Source organism: Rhinoderma darwinii, chromosome 13, assembly GCF_050947455.1.
Source record: "Rhinoderma darwinii isolate aRhiDar2 chromosome 13, aRhiDar2.hap1, whole genome shotgun sequence".
Taxonomy (NCBI): Eukaryota; Metazoa; Chordata; class Amphibia; order Anura; family Rhinodermatidae; genus Rhinoderma; species Rhinoderma darwinii.
The window spans coordinates 10,198,937-10,213,538 of NC_134699.1; the positions used below are offsets into that span (position 1 = coordinate 10,198,937).

The 14,602-nt window shown below is 44.8% G+C and overlaps 1 protein-coding gene and 1 long non-coding RNA gene across 5 annotated transcripts in view; one reads left to right on the forward strand and one right to left on the reverse strand.

Annotated features, from left to right (window-relative positions):
* LOC142665580 (uncharacterized) overlaps window positions 1–4,918 on the reverse strand; it is a 49,891-nt gene extending 44,973 nt beyond the window's left edge. The window contains exons 1-2 of the long non-coding RNA XR_012851525.1: window positions 4,681–4,918; window positions 1,477–1,560 (exon numbers count right to left, since the gene is read on the reverse strand). This is a non-coding gene — a long non-coding RNA (uncharacterized LOC142665580). The remainder of the gene's footprint in view (window positions 1–1,476; window positions 1,561–4,680) is intronic.
* The window catches only part of LAMA5 (laminin subunit alpha 5), a 99,423-nt gene that overhangs the window by 22,721 nt on the left and 62,100 nt on the right, over window positions 1–14,602 (forward strand). The window lies entirely within an intron of this gene.

Consider the following 14,602-nt stretch of genomic DNA (forward strand, 5'->3'; position numbering starts at 1 on the left):
AAAAGCCTCTTAATGAGGACGCGCTGCAGAACCTTTCATGCCATGTCCTTGGAGGAAATAAATTACTAGCGAGGAGCAGAGTTAGATTCCTAAACACTGTGATTCCCACAGACGGACCCCAGGACAAGAGCTCTACCACCTAACCGCCAGTGACGTCACACACCGCCGCCATGTGTGAGGGCGTCATCTATGGATTTATGCTACAAAGTCAGTACTGACCAGTCCTAGGGTATGTTCACACGGCCTATTTACGGACGTAATTCGGGCGTTTTACGCCTGGAATTACGTCCGAAAATACGGCTTGAAAGCGTTGACAAACATCTGCCCATTGAAAGCAATGGGCTGACGTTTGTCTGTTCGCACGAGGCGTATAATTACGCGTCGCTGTCAAAAGACGGCGCGTAAATAGACGCCCGCACCAAAGAAGTGTCATGTCACTTCTTCAGACGTAAATGGAGCCGTTTTCCATGGACTCCATGGAAAACCAGCTCCAGTTACGTCTGTAATGGACGTGGCGTTCAAGCGCCTGCACATGCCGTTACGGCTGAAATGACGGGGCTGTTTTCTCCTGAAAACAGCCCTGTAATTTCAGCCGTTACGGACGCTGCCGTGTGAACATACCCCTACACTTTATAAGGGTTTATTCACATGATGTGGTCAAATCGTGGTTTTTTTTTTTGCTGCGCATTTTGCAAAACAGTTTTTTACGGACGTTTTTTAAGCTGTTTTTCTATAGACTCAGTGAAAAACGGCTCAAAAAGTCACATGCACTTCTTTTTCACGGGCGTTTTTCAAAAGCATTATAGTTACCTGCAGGGTCAGCTCCAGGTTTATGTAGGGCCTTGGATGACAGAGTCACAGTGGGACCCTACGTCTTAGTCACTGTAAGTGTATGTTCACACGCACTAATTACGGACGTAATTCGGGCGTTTTTGCCCCGAATTACGTCCGAAAATAGCGCCTCAATAGCGCTGACAAACATCTGCCCATTGAAAGCAATGGGCAGACGTTTGTCTGTTCACACGAGGCGTAATTTACGCGCCGCTGTCAAATGACGGCGCGTAAATAGACGCCCGCGTAGAAGAAGTGACCTGTCACTTCTTTGGCCGTAATTGGAGCCGTTATTCATTGACTCCAATGAATAGCAGCGCCAATTACGTCCGTAATGGACGCGGCGTTCAAGCGCCTGCACATGCCGGTACGGCTGAAATTACGGGGATGTTTTCAGGCTGAAACATCCCCGTAATTTCAGCCGTTACGGACGCCCTCGTGTGAACATACCCTTAGGGACACCTGACTATGCCACGGACAGCTTGGTGGCATCACTCCGGCTAGAACTGATGATGACACCACCCGGGCGCTGTGGCCGGGATCCCTATGGTTTTCTGGGCCTGTCACTTATTTTCTTGTTTATTTATTTGGGTTTCATGTAATGAAATAATAATAATGGTTTTGCTCGTTCAGCAGCTTACTGACCTCAGTGTCATCACCACTCCACTCATTCACCATCGTACAGCTCAGTCCTCTTGTAGAGCCGGGTCCTGAGAATACAGTCGGCCTCTGTAGGGGACACGCAGATTAGGAAACGAAGTAAGATAATGAAATGGCGCGCAGCCCAGACTGCATAGCAATAACGTTGACTTTTATACTATTTACTCTTTCCTCTACAGACTGTATGGTGGTAATAGTGGACCGGATCTTTGCAGAGCCCTGCACGACTGTCTTAACTATTGCCAAAGCTATGGTGGGCACAGAGGGGCCATGCCCTCCCTCCTTCCCACCACCTACAACTAGTAGCGCCATGAGTAGTCAGGGAGGTAGCGACATACAGTATATGACTTTCTGCACAATGCTGCTATATGGAGCTATGTATTATTGTATATGGCCTCATATCGACAACCGTGCTAAATAATCGGATACTGATTAAAGGGGTTGTACAGGAATAGAAAAACATAGCTGCTTTCTTCCAAAAACAGCGCCACACCTGCCCATAGGTTATGTGTAATATTGCAGCTTAGCCCCATGAAGGTGCAATACCAGACACAACCCATGGAATGTTGTGGCGCTGTTTCTGGAAGATGTTTTTCTAATTGGGTACAATCTCAATAATCGGATCTAAGCAATTTCAGCAATCTGATTTGATTTAGTTACCTCTTATCAACAAGTCAGATATAAAAAGATCCATATTTTTGTCCATAGGGGGCAGTATTGGGTTTGTGCTAAAAGAACAAAGATATTCAACTGGGTACCAATGGCTAAATGTGCTCGAAAAGTGACTCTAAACTGGAAGTGTGCGCAGAACAGTTGTCACTTCCCTTCCCCCCACTCCTCTAGGCAGGTTGTACAAAATGGATTAATCAATGGGAACAGAAGAAAGCTCGTTTCAGGGTAAAGAGAATAGAATATATATATATATATACTGCATCTTGTGACATGATGGGAATGAAACTCACAATAGGTAAATAGGTATTAAGACCAGGGCATGGAGAGCCAGGGTAGTCACCTGTGCCTATTGCTTGTCAATGGCCTGAACTTTTATGTCTCGCCAATATGGCGCTTTGAATACGTTTTTCATTAGGATTTAGAAGGACTACCTAATGAATAATTACAATGGGACATTTTGGGATTTAGTGGAGTTCCCCTTTAAGCCCTCCTTTTAACTGCTACGACCCCACCACCTGTGCAGCCTCTTCCCGCACACAACAGGCACGCTTTTCTCCCGAGATTTCCATAGTCGGAATTATCTGGGCATTTATCATTTACTGTATTAGCACTTTCCATGTGATCCGGCCATAAGCATACGGGTGATCTGCAGGGTGTGTTGTCCAGCGCTGGGGAGCAGAACAGTGGGGCAGTGTCAGAGCAGAGACGAGCGGCAGCAACAAGTGCACAACAGACTGGAGAAAAGGGCACTGGGAGGGGGGGGAGAAAAGAGGAGGGTGTGGGAACAAGTGAGAGACAAAGAGAAGCGAGAAGGGGGGTAGAGCGCTGGCACCGCTTACTGCATGAAGTGGGCACACAGAGAGGGAGAAAGATACAGAGCTCAGTATAGAAGTCACAATCCAACCACCTGGACGAAACATTTATAGGATCAACCCCAGCAAAGTCCTGGAGTCAGAACGCGCCCCAAAATCGCACGTGATTTTGGGGTGGAGGAAAAAAAAATCGCAATTACACAAAACCCTGAATGATTTGAATATAACGCTATGGGAATTCATGCGACTCAAAGGGATACATCGCAGCGAGAATGTACGGAACCGACGCAACGTTCTGCAGCTTTCTAATCTACTTTTACCATGTTCAAGGTCTTTGCTTACTGTCAGTGACTGGAAACATTCTTCTTTCCATCCAGGGGCGTAGAAATACCTACAGACCCAAGGGTGGGTTTAGACATGGTAGAGTTTTTCTGCTGTGGATTATATGCAGATTTTGCGGTGGACTTCATCTATTGCGTCGCAAATCTGCAGAAATTTTACAGCATAATAAACATTCTGAAGATTTGGAAAAACCACAGGAAATCCGCAGCAAAATCCGCTTTTGTTTCAGCCACGGATTTGATGGCAATTTAAAAATCTGCAGCAGGCCCTGAAATTGATGCAGATTTTTTTCTGTTACGTGTGGATGGGGTTTTGAAAACCGGATGCGTATGAACTGCACTGCAAACTGTTGCGGACTTTCAATGCGGAATCCGACCAAAAATCTGCTACTTATAAGGGTATGTTCACACACTTAGCAAAATACGTCTGAAAATACGGAGCTGTTTTCAGGCGAAAACAGCTCCTAATTTTCAGACGTTTTTGTAGCAACTCGCGTTTTTCGCGGCGTATTTTACGGACGTTATTGGAGCTGTTTTTCAATGGAGTCAATGAAAAACGGCTCCAAAAACGTCCCAAGAAGTGACCTGCACTTCTTTTTCGCGGCCGTTGTTTTACGCGCCGTATTTTGACAGCGACGCGTAAAATGACACCTCGTGGGAACAGAACACCGTAAAACCCATTGAAAGCAATGGGCAGATGTTTGTAGGCGTAATGGAGCCGTTTTTTCAGGCGTAATTCGAGGCGTAAAACGCCAGAATTACGTTTGAAAACTGTGTGTGAACATACCCTAAGAATGTGGCCTAAGGCTGTGTTCACACGGTACGGTCATATTGCGTCACTGTGACAAAAACTGCGATATAATTGAAGGTCCACACAGGGCGGAAATGCTGCTGCTTTTCTGTGGGATTCGCACACAAAACTCTGCCGTGGTTTACAGGTCCAGCCGCGTGGATGAGATTTGAACAATTTTCACATGGAAATCTGCAGCACGTTCACAGCGGAATTCACCCTTTCCTATGTAGAAGGCGTGGAATGCGCTGTAAATCCGCACCTAGTACATTTGGATTTTGCTGTGGAAAAGCCACAACAAATCCACTTGGCGTGGCTACCTCAGGCTACGTTTAGACCACAGATTTTCTTGTCAGAAAAATCAGTTGCTGATTTACCCGAGTTTCGCAGTTGAACTGTAAATTTTGGCTTGGAATCCGCACGGACTCAGGGTTAATTCAGACGTTGCAGATTTCACGCAGATTTTCAGTGCGCGGTCAGTCGCTGTATCATCCAATGAGAGGCTGTAGATTTACTATTCAGCCTCTTATTGCGGATACGATATACACATCTATAACCTAGAAAATATGTTCACCTATTCTTTGTTTTGTAGCATACAGCGTACTTGCTGCCAAGTCCCAGCGGTGGTCAGAGTGTGGCGGAGAGGTGGTGGTCCGCTCGCTGCAGCTGTGCCACCCTCTGTGCGTGTTATTGTGATGTCATGACGGGCACAGCGCTGCTGGCAGTGAGGTATAGAGTATGTTCAGCGGTGGGGAACATTAATCTTTCTGACTGCGCAGTGCCAGGACGCAGGCCAAGCTCAGAGCCAGTGTTCGGTTCTATTAAAAGATGAAACAAATGCCAGTGTTAGACCCTGTTCACACAACAGAACTTTCACGCAAATTCACACATGTTTCCCGCATCGCAATTGGCGTGAATTGTGATGGTAACAAGGCTCTTATTGATGACAATGAGAAAACGTCTCCATGTTCAGACGGGTCAGAATTTTTAGCGGGTAGATGCTGTTTTTTAAGCAAACTTTTGAGGCGGTTTTTCAGGAGGATCGTCGAGCCACGCGGCATGTGTTTTTCCCCTCTCCTATTGAATTCAATTGGAAGTTTCAAGAGCAGAATCGGCCCCAAGATACAGCAGGACGCCCTTCTTTTTTTTTTTTCCACGAGCAGAAAAAAATCAGCCTGAAAAAAAATCCAACACCTTTTAATTCCCGTTGAAATCAATAAGAGGCAGATTTAGGGGGGGGGATGCGGCTATTCTACCTATGGAGGGGAGGAGAACATGAAATTCTGCGGGCAGGACGAACACGATGGTTTCAGTGGATGTGAAACATCCCAGAACTCCTCAACATCTTACAATTGGAAAGATTTATCAATACTAGGGCAGTTGCCCATAGCAACCGATCAGATCTCATCACCTTTGGAAAATGAAAGCAGTGACCTCATTGGTTGCTATGGGCAACTGCTCCAGTTCTCCCTTGCACTGGTTTTGCTAAATCTCCCCCCATTGTGTTCTGCTCTTATCCACTTTCCTGTGTATGGAAATTTGTAACTAAGGCTGTGTTCACATCTGCGTCTGGGTTCCGTCGGACCTTTCCGCCACTGGAATCCACAAACGAATGGAAACCATTTGCAACTGAAGCATTATCATTATCAATGTCAATGCAAACAGAAAGCGATGGTTTCTGTTCGTGGGTTCCCGACGGAAAGGTCTGATGGAACCCACGAATGTAACCCCGACGCAGATGTGAACAGGCCCTAAGGAAGAGATTTCTGAAAACTAGTGTAAAGGAAAATGAGGTGTTGTCCATAGCAACCAATCAGATTGCTGCTTTCATTTAAATTTGACCCTCTGATAAATAAGAGCTGGAATCGGATTGGTTGCTTTAAGCAGCTGCTCCACTTTTTCTATACTCTAGTTTTACTAATTCTCCCTCCTCAGGGTGTATTCACACGGTGAACAATTTCATTATTGTGGCAGTTTTTATGCAAATCAAAGCAAAAAAAAACTTGAACTGTGTGCGCGCCTGCATAGTCATTCCCAGCATTCCCTGCTTCTGGGGAGTCATGAGACCTAAGGGTTAATGTCCTTCTTTTAATGAGACGCACAGGATAATTTGATTAGAAGCCAATTAACCGCCAGGTTGTTCTTTGAACTCTTGGAGGAAGAACACGTGATGCCAGTAGCTCCCAACCGTCCCGGATCCAGTGGGACTGTCACGGTTTTTAACCGCTGTCCCGACGGGTCTGCAAAATGTCCCGCTATGGCCCGTTGAGTCACAGACTCCGTCTCCCTGTGTCAGCCACGCCCCCTCCCTTCTGTAAGGTCAATGTCAACATGGCCGCGTCTACCATGAGGCGAGTGGAGCCTGAGGCGGCACCCTGCAGTGTCTCAGAGGGGGCGGCATTAGAGGATACAGCACATCTCTCCTGTGCCACCTTAATAACCCCTCCCTCCCCTGCTCTCCCGTCGCCATTGTAATACGATCCTTCTCAGTGTCGGGACGGAGAGGGAGGTGTGCAGCGTGTCTGCAGCTGAAGGGAAATCCTGTGACGGACTCCCCAACACTCGCGAGTGGTTTCCTCCTGAGCCTCCGTGAACAAGAAGAGGAGATCCATATAGGCGGCAGCCTGCACAAAAGAGGTGTGTGTGTTGTGTTGTGTTGTATTGTATTGTGTAGTAGTGTCTAGTGTAATGTGTGTGTATTGTACTGTCTAGTGTAATGTGTGTATTGTCTAGTGTAATGTGTGTATTGTATTGTCTAGTGTAATGTGTGTATTGTACTGTCTAGTGTAATGTAGTGTCTAGTGTAATGTGTGTATTGTATTGTCTAGTGTAATGTAGTGTCTAGTGTAATGTGTGTACTGTCTAGTGTAATGTGTGTATTGTATTGTCTAGTGTAATGTAGTGTCTAGTGTAATGTAGTGTCTAGTGTAATGTGTGTATTGTATTGTCTAGTGTAATGTAGTGTCTAGTGTAATGTGTGTAATGTAGTGTCTAGTGTAATGTGTGTATTGTACTGTCTAGTGTAATGTTTGTATTGTATTGTCTAGTGTAATGTGTGTATTGTATTGTCTAGTGTAATGTAGTGTCTAGTGTAATGTGTGTATTGTACTGTCTAGTGTAATGTAATGTGTAATGTGTGTACTGTCTAGTGTAATGTGTGTACTGTCTAGTGTAATGTGTGTACTGTCTAGTGTAATGTGTGTATTGTATTGTCTAGTGTAATGTAGTGTCTAGTGTAATGTAGTGTCTAGTGTAATGTGTGTATTGTATTGTCTAGTGTAATGTTTGTATTGTATTGTCTAGTGTAATGTGTGTATTGTACTGTCTAGTGTAATGTGTGTACTGTACTGTCTAGTGTAATGTGTGTATTGTATTGTCTAGTGTAATGTTTGTATTGTATTGTCTAGTGTAATGTGTGTACTGTCTAGTGTAATGTGTGTACTGTCTAGTGTAATGTGTGTATTGTATTGTCTAGTGTAATGTAGTGTCTAGTGTAATGTAGTGTCTAGTGTAATGTGTGTATTGTATTGTCTAGTGTAATGTAGTGTCTAGTGTAATGTGTGTATTGTACTGTCTAGTGTAATGTGTGTATTGTACTGTCTAGTGTAATGTAATGTGTAATGTGTGTACTGTCTAGTGTAATGTGTGTATTGTACTGTCTAGTGTAATGTGTGTATTGTATTGTATTGTCTAGTGTAATGTGTGTAATGTAGTGTCTAGTGTAATGTGTGTATTGTACTGTCTAGTGTAATGTAATGTGTAATGTGTGTACTGTCTAGTGTAATGTGTGTATTGTATTGTCTAGTGTAATGTAGTGTCTAGTGTAATGTAGTGTCTAGTGTAATGTAGTGTCTAGTGTAATGTGTGTATTGTATTGTCTAGTGTAATGTGTGTATTGTATTGTCTAGTGTAATGTAGTGTCTAGTGTAATGTGTGTATTGTACTGTCTAGTGTAATGTGTGTACTGTCTAGTGTAATGTGTGTACTGTCTAGTGTAATGTGTGTATTGTATTGTCTAGTGTAATGTAGTGTCTAGTGTAATGTAGTGTCTAGTGTAATGTGTGTATTGTATTGTCTAGTGTAATGTAGTGTCTAGTGTAATGTGTGTATTGTACTGTCTAGTGTAATGTGTGTATTGTACTGTCTAGTGTAATGTAATGTGTGTACTGTCTAGTGTAATGTGTGTATTGTACTGTCTAGTGTAATGTGTGTATTGTATTGTATTGTCTAGTGTAATGTGTGTAATGTAGTGTCTAGTGTAATGTGTGTATTGTACTGTCTAGTGTAATGTAATGTGTAATGTGTGTACTGTCTAGTGTAATGTGTGTATTGTATTGTCTAGTGTAATGTAGTGTCTAGTGTAATGTAGTGTCTAGTGTAATGTGTGTATTGTATTGTCTAGTGTAATGTGTGTATTGTATTGTCTAGTGTAATGTAGTGTCTAGTGTAATGTGTGTATTGTACTGTCTAGTGTAATGTGTGTACTGTCTAGTGTAATGTGTGTACTGTCTAGTGTAATGTGTGTATTGTATTGTCTAGTGTAATGTAGTGTCTAGTGTAATGTGTGTATTGTACTGTCTAGTGTAATGTAATGTGTAATGTGTGTACTGTCTAGTGTAATGTGTGTATTGTACTGTCTAGTGTAATGTGTGTACTGTCTAGTGTAATGTGTGTATTGTATTGTCTAGTGTAATGTGTGTATTGTAGTGTCTAGTGTAATGTACGGATGGACTATATGTGTAGTGTGTATATATGCTGTATGTGTGTAGTGTGTTATGTATTGTAGCGTGTAATGTATTTATTGTAGTGTATAGTGCATGTGTAATGTGTTGTACACAGTGACTCGTCAGCTGACTGCGCCCAGTGTGAGTACTCGGCGCAACAGCGTTGTGTGCCCGGAGTGAAGGAGCGGGACGTACGCTCAACAGGCAGCACGGCCCCGAGCCACCGGTCACTAAAAAACAGACAGACGACTGTGAGCAGAGAAAAGTGTGACAATTGGAGTAAAAAACAACAACGGAGACACCAGCAGAACGAATGACATTTATTTTATGATTTTAGAAACGCTCGTTTTTTCAGGCACTGGCTTCTTAAATCTAAAAAGGCCCGAGTGGATTATGACCCATTCTCACTAACATGTATCCCTAATACACAGGATAGGGGATACATGTGTGATCGCTGGGGGTCTGACCACTGGGACCCCCAGTGATGAGGAGAACGGGGAATCGAAAGTCCCTCGAAGTGCTCCATAAGAATGGTGCGCTAGTGCGCATGCTCGACCATTAATGGAGCGCCTGCCGAGCATGAGCACCAGCGCTCCATTCTTATATAGCACTTAGGGGGACTTTTGGTCCCCCGTTTTCCTCATCGCTAGGAGCCCCAGTGGTTGGACCCCCAGCGATCACACATTTAACCCCTTATCCTGTGGATTAGGGTTACATGTGTTTGTGGGGAAAACCTCTTTAATTTGTAATATGATGTTTTCAGATCCTTAATTGGTCACGTGCCGCTGCAGCCAATCGCTGGCCTCATCGGTGATGCTGCCATGAACGGCATGTGACCGCTGAGGCCAGCGATTGGCTGCAGCTATGGGGGTATTATACTGTATGGGGGCATCTGTGTGGGTATTATACTGTACGGGTGCAAATATGGGGGCATTATATTGTGTGGGGGCAGCGATGGGGCATTATACTCTATAGGAGGTACAATGGGGGCATTAGTGCATCCCACACAGTATATCGGGGTATTATACTGTGTCGGGGCAGCAGGGGGGCATTATACTATGTAGGGGGTTCTATGGAAGCACTGTACTGTGTGGGCTGAATGGGAGGGGTTAGAGGCGTGGCCTAACAGGGTTAAAATTAGCTATGCGCGCCGCTTCCGTTGCCCCTCTTTACGAAACGGAAACGTTGGGACGTATGTTACCACACAATAGGCTTAGATACATGTGTATCTAATATGTTGTTAATAAAGTTACTTGTAAAAAAAACAACAGCACCCCAGACAATATTAGAGCTGCTCCTCGCAGACGCTGACGGGCACGGTCAGGAGACGGAGCTGGAGGAAGAAACACTTTATTCTCCGCAGTAAAATATTATTAACCCGTTGTATACCTGGCCAGTGTTACCTGAAAGTGAGTGGTCACATGACTGCCGCCATGTTGAGTCCATTCAGTTCCCTCATGGATGTAATTACACAGGACAGGTCCGGGTCTTCTGTCGCAGCGTTATAATAGATGTATGTGAGGAGAAGATGTATAGAAAACTGATACAAAGAAAAGCCACACACCCCATTAATGCGGCCGTACATTCAGGGGTATAGGGGGGTCCTGACTCTTCTCTGACGGACGATGTCGGGGTAAAGGAGGGTCGGCCTGTTGGATTTTAACATACCCAATGCTTTTGTTTGTGAAGAGGTGAAACTGCCATGAGAGGAGTCTGCCAGCGGCTTACTAACTGTATGCACTCGCCGAGCAGAGCGTGTGCGACTCACCAGACCGTATCACACATAACGGCTTAGATACACGACTCACCAGACCGTATCACACATAACGGCTTAGATACACGACTCACCAGACCGTATCACACATAACAGGCTTAGATACACGACTCACCAGACAGTATCACACACAACAGGCTTAGATACACGACTCACCAGACAGTATCACACACAACAGGCTTAGATACACGACTCACCAGACAGTATCACACACAATAGGCTTAGATACACGACTCACCAGACCGTATCACACACAACAGGCTTAGATACACGACTCACCAGACCGTATCACACATAACGGCTTAGATACACGACTCACCAGACCGTATCACACATAACAGGCTTAGATACACGACTCACCAGACAGTATCACACACAACAGGCTTAGATACACGACTCACCAGACAGTATCACACACAACAGGCTTAGATACACGACTCACCAGACAGTATCACACACAATAGGCTTAGATACACGACTCACCAGACCGTATCACACACAACAGGCTTAGATACACGACTCACCAGACAGTATCACACACAACAGGCTTGGATACACGGCTCACCAGACAGTATCACACACAACAGGCTTAGATACACGACTCACCAGACAGTATCACACACAACAGGCTTAGATACACGACTCGTCAGACAGTATCACACACAACAGGCTTAGATACACGACTCACCAGACATTATCACACACAACAGGATGAGATACATCAGCTCTTCAGACAGTATCACGCATGATAGGATTAGATGCACAGGTTCAGAACATGGTATCACACATTATAGGATTAGATACATTGGCTCACCAGAATGTATCACACATTATAGGCTTAGATACCATCGGCTTACCAGAATGTATCACACATTATAAGATTAGATACCCCATTTCCGCTACACACTGCTTTTGGAGATAATTGTATAATATTGGCCACTTCTTGTAGTGTAATATATATAGGAGCTCGGTCTAGGTGGGTCGATAAGGTATGAACAACTTCCAGAAGACGAGGAGTCTGGTATCAGAGTTCACATTCCTGCCTGGGCACAGATGCCAAAAATAAATGAATGATTTTCAAAAAGTGGCATTTTACCAGCGGCACCCTTTCCTGTCCAGGACACACAACGTCCCGAGACGTTACATAAGAAGTAAATTAAAGTTTCTAAAAATTTTATTTACGTGGAAAGTTGCTGGGAATACTCGGCTTTCCCTGACTCTGCACGACACACATACATATTGTGGCATAAAAAGGCAGATTTGAGGATGGGCTGTGTTCCCATACTTAGACCCGTGATTACGGGCACGGACTGTCGAGGACAGCCACCCGCGTTCTAAAGTATGAGAGCGCGATCCGTAAAATAACAAAATAGGACATGTCTTCTCTTTTGCGGAGCCTTTCTACAGCCCGGACACCTCGTAAATATACGGGAAGGAGTCCGTGGGCAATAGAAGTGTATGGGTCCATAATTACGGAGGAATTCTACGGTTGTGTGCATGAGGCCTTAGGCCGGATTCCGGTCCGTGATATACGGTTCACATGTCGGCCGTATTTCCCGGACCGTGCAGGGAGCCGGACTCCTAGCATCAGTTATCTATGACGCTCAGTGTCCCTGCCTCCCCGCGGATCTACTGTCCCGTAGTGAAAACATGATTACAGTACGGGATTGTTTTCCCGCAGCGAGGCGGTAACAGCGTAAAAAAATAAATATGATTCTAGGAGCCCGGCGCTGTGTTCGGTCCGGGAAATACTGCCGACATGTGAACCGTATATCACGGACCGACCACGCTCGTGTGAATCCGGCCTTCGCCTGTCGTCACGGAGTCATTGCCGTCAGCTGATCTGCTAATCCCAGGCGCAGGTTTCCTCAGGATGCTCCTGGTCTGGACGATCTCTCCTTTTATGGCTTCTTACATGGAGATGTAATATGGTTCTTTCTACAGCGACGTTCCAGAAATAGCGCGGGGTTATTTTCCTACATTTCCAGGCTCCCCCACTGTAACTCCCTCGTGTCTTGGCGAGGAATGCGTTCGGTCACTGTGAAAGCTGGAGAACTTTTTTACGTAGACCTAAGCGATATCCAAATATTTATGTTTCTATGTACAAAAATATCCTAATTATTCCAGAAAATTCCCCTTCTGATTTCCATGCGGGTCAGTATTTGGGATTGACTATTGTGGTCTAAGGCCTTATTCACACGGCGCTCAAAAAACGACGTGTAAAAAACGCTAGCGTTTTTGTGAAGCGCTTCTTAAAAGACAGGTGTTTTTTTTGGGCACATAATTAGGTCCCCCGTTGACTATAGAAATTAGGCATGTTTTCGGCGTGTTTTACACGCCAGAGAATTGCCCTGAGGCTTCTTTTTTACGCCATGCGGTTTTTAAAATACGCTTGTGTAAAACAAACACGTTGTAGGCACTAACGATGCGCTTTCCCGTTGATGTCAATGGGAAGCTTAAATCATGTGTCAAATACAAGCTGTGTGAACAGAGCCCAATTGGATTTGTCATCTATGGGACTTATTAGGGGCTGTCTGGTTAAGAAAACCCCCATTAAAGAATTCTGTGATAAAGGGGGGGGGGGGTTTAGAAAGTTTGTCTCTCGCTCTGGAGGACCCGTCATGTTTATGAATTATAAAAAAAAAGCCCACTGATTTAAATAGTAATTGTGTAATACCTAATTTCCCCTGTGGAGGTGCTGTAGGAAATTGAACACTTGCAGATTACAGCTGATTGCTCAGGGTCCCAACAATGATCACTTGATTGATGGGGGACCATTCTAAAAACAGGGATTGTCCAAAGCGGAGGTCCCCTTTCAAATAAAATTATTCTCTGTATTGCCATAGTTACCAATCGGACATTGACATTCGGCCGGCAACCGTTATCCCCAATTATATTTCATACCATGTACTACTGATATTCAAAAGGGAACAAGCAAACAGCCATATAAAATGTCCATATTTACTATCCCCTTTGTTAGTGCTCTCACTCAGCCAATCAGCAGAGCGGAAAGAGATCACTTGACACCCCCCCCCCCCTGCAGATTCACGGATGAGACCTGTGCCCAACCATGGGGAGAAGTTTTCACTTCTTCTGTCATCCTGATTGCCACTTAAGCGGGTAAGAAGGGGCTTGGGGCATTTAGTGGTTGCCAGGGCACACACTAGCTCTGTTTTGATATAAGTGGATTCCTGTTGTGGTTCCCCTTTAAGGACTGTTTTTCCGACCATGGGACTTGCAGTCCGTCCTCTCTGGTGTCCCTCTACCTGTGTAGTGTGACCGGAGCGTTGTCAGAAGAGGCTGACGTCTCCCCAGCTGCTTTGTCTTGGCAGCTTCGTGGATGGGATAGTGGAAAGTTGGCTTGTGTGTGTTTATGGGATAACTCCTCCATCGTGAATGGATTTAATTACCGCAGCGATGATGGAAGCGCGGACCGGGCATTACAAGGGATTGTACATAGGACGGAGATTACAATGAGCAAAAATAAACCTGATCACTGTGAGAGGGCACATCATGTCCTTGTCCTGCCAGGAGAGCGGGGATTGTTACCTCTATTATCATGGGGATTTTAATGTTTTGTGTTATTTTTGTTGTTGTTTTTTTTAACCATTTATGATTGATCAGATATTCTTGGGGTTTGCTCACTATGGTAAAAACACATTCGGTATTCAGATGCGTTTTTTTTGATCCTTAGTCCTCATTCACATGGCCGTTCTGTACGGAGCAAAAATAGTTCACCCATAGAAGTGCATGGTGCCTACTGGACCTCCATAGCCACCGATTTGTCCCTAACGTAGAAAAAAATGGTGGCATGTTCCATCAGACTCCATGTAAGACTACATTCAGATGAGCGTAGCTAACCTCGGACTGCAGTGTTTCACGTCCGAGGTGCACCCGTGCGGGACGCGTTGTCACGCAGTAAAATGGGACACGTCCTATTTTTTTAACGGACCCTTCACATGCTTCGTGTAATTGGCCCCATTGAAGTACCTTAGTCC